Source organism: Aotus nancymaae, unplaced genomic scaffold (assembly GCF_030222135.1).
Source record: "Aotus nancymaae isolate 86718 unplaced genomic scaffold, 86718_ANA_hifiasm-v0.15.2.pri h1tg000072l, whole genome shotgun sequence".
In the NCBI taxonomy this organism is placed as follows: Eukaryota; Metazoa; Chordata; class Mammalia; order Primates; family Aotidae; genus Aotus; species Aotus nancymaae.
The window spans coordinates 7,312,839-7,315,626 of NW_026988487.1; the positions used below are offsets into that span (position 1 = coordinate 7,312,839).

Consider the following 2,788-nt stretch of genomic DNA (forward strand, 5'->3'; position numbering starts at 1 on the left):
GCCAAGTTCCAATACTTTTTTCTCCAGAGAGAGAGGAAAAAAGATAAACATATTTAGCTTTCTATCACTAATAGCATAGTCAAGGTGCTTATCAAAAAAGAAAAATCCTGGCTTACAAAACCTGTGCAAGTTATCTATTGCTGTATAACACACCACCCCAAACTTTTGGAGCAAAAAGGTAAATATTTTATTATGCTCACAATTTGCTTGGTCAGAAAATTGAGAGTGACACAGAGAGGGTAGCTTGTCTCTACTCCACAGTGACTGGGACCTCAGCTGGAATAACTTAAATATGGAGGTTGCTTGGGCAATTTATCTAGGGTCATGTATCTGGGGCTTCAGTTCTGGTTGTCAACCAGTTTCTTTGGGTTTTTTCCATGTTGCATCTGCTTGAGACAAAATGTCTAAGATGACTTCTTTACTGACAGCCTTGCATGTAGGCTAGGATGGTTGGAATAGCTGGAGTTGAATGGGCATCTCTCTTTCTTTTTCCATGCAGCCACCCCATGGCTAGCTTGAGCTTCCTCACAGCATGATAATCTTAGGGCAACCCTTGCCAGTGGCTTACTTTCCCAGAGCAAACATTTTCATGAAAAGGATAGGGAACTGGACAGTCTATTACAGTCTGGACAAGGAAACTAGCACGACTATAATTCTACCATACTTTCTAGTGAAAATATGCCAAGATTCAAGGAAAGAGGACATAAACTTCCACTCTTAATGCAAGGCATGTCGAAGAGTTTGCAACCATCCTCAATATGCTAAAGAACCTCATTTCCACCACGATGATTTACCAGAACCTGGAAGATTTTAGTAGGACTCTGTGACAAGACTTCATATAGGCTTTCATTTACACAACAGTTCACCCCTCCCTAACAGCCAGAAATGCACTTCCAATCAACAGAATGTTTTGATACAGATTATTTTTTAAAATCTCTTCCAAAGTTAGTGAGTTGAAATTTACGTGTGAGCTCACAGTTTGGCAAAGTGAACTGAACTCTGAGTATTTATCTCACATGTTGTATTTATCTCATATCCTACCAAAATCCAACTCAAATAATGGTAAAGAAGTTCAAAAAGGAATACATTCATAAAAGTGCAGAGAGAAAAGAAGAATCATTAGAGGAGTACAGATATGGTGATGCACTTATCTGTACTCTAAATACAGAAGGTGAAGCATTGAAATATTGAAGGTGTGTAGCATTGGATTGATAGGAAAATTGAACAGAAATCAAATCAGTGCAGTGTATGCTAAAGGAATGGTCAGGTGGAATCTGCAGATACACCCCACACTCATAGAAGAAGAGAAGAAAATAAAAGCAGGAAGGGGAGCAGAGCCTGAATGGTCATGATGCCTCTTTATTCCTGCATATATAATTGTACTGTTTGCTCCCAGGATTCTTTAAAGAGTTGAGTAATCTGCCTAGCCATATAATGGGTTTTTCTGCAGAAAGGATTCACCTTGCCCAAAGAAAAGTTTGGCCCTTTGCCCTCCACTCCTGAGACGAAACCTCTTATTCCTTGGAATATCCTGCCTGATAATAGCATCTTTGTTTACCTGGGGGCTTTGGGCCATATCAGATAATCTATAATAATAATATAATTTATAGTGGAGGTCAAAGAAGAGTATATTATTGATAAATTAAAAAAAGTAATTAACAAATATTTTAGTTATGCCTATAGCTTTTCAAATAACTAAACAGAAAAAATCAAAAGTAGTTACCTTTTTGGAGTAGGATGAAATCATGGAATGTAGAAATGTGTGGTCCTACTCTATTTTTAAAGAGATTATTTCCATGAACATAGATTCCTGGATTTTTTTTTTTTTTTTTTTTTTTTTTTATAGAGTCTGGCTCCATCATGCAGGCTGGAGCACAGTGGTGGGATCTCGGCTCACTGCAAATTCCACCTCCTGAGCTGAAGAAATTCTCCTGCCTCAGCCTCCCAAGTAGCTGGGATTACAGTAGCATGCCACCACACCTGGCCAATTTTTTTATTTTTAGTTGAGATGAAGTTTTGCCATGTTGGCCAGGCTGGTCCCAAACTCCTGACCTCAGGTGATCTGCCTGCCTCAAGCCCACAAAGTGCTGGGATTACAGGAGTGAGCCACTGCACCTGGCCAGATTCTTGGATATTTAGTGAAGTACAAGGCCTTCCAAAATAGACTACACTATTCTGTTTCCCTTGCATTGCAATGTTGTTATGTTACTAGGTTTGGGTCAATGGGGTATGCTCAGAAATGTGTGGCAACTTTCAGAAACCATCATTAAAAGACATTGCGGGGTGCTGGCTTTGGCAGCACATATACTAAAATTGGAATGATACAGAGAAGATTAGCATGGCCCCTTGCACAAGGATGACACGCAAATTCGTGAAGCGTTCCATATTTTTAAACAGAAATATAGACCAATGAAACAGAACAGAGGCCTCGGAGGCAACACAACATATCTATAACCATCCGATCTTTGACAAACCTGACAAAAACAAGCAATGGGGAAAGGATTCCCTGTTTAATAAGTGGTGTTGGGAAAACTGGCTAGCCATATTCAGAAAGCAGAAACTGGACCCCTTCCTGATACCTTACACTAAAATTAACTCCAGATGGATTAAAGACTTAAACATAAGACCTAACACCATAAAAACCCTAGAAGAAAATCTAGGCAAAACCATTCAGGACATAGGCATAGGCAAGGACTTCATGACCAAAACACCAAAAGCATCGGCAACAAAAGCCAAAATAGACAAATGGGACCTAATCAAACTCCACAGCTTCTGCACAGCAAAAGAA

At 39.5% G+C, this 2,788-nt stretch overlaps 1 non-coding gene across 1 annotated transcript; it reads left to right on the forward strand.

Moving 5' to 3' along the window:
- Positions 1-2,283: 2,283 nt before the first annotated feature.
- LOC135271011 (U6 spliceosomal RNA) lies at positions 2,284-2,391 on the forward strand. The gene has a single exon (XR_010339164.1). It is a non-coding gene; the product is annotated as a U6 spliceosomal RNA (small nuclear RNA).
- The last annotated feature ends 397 nt before the right edge of the window (positions 2,392-2,788 follow it).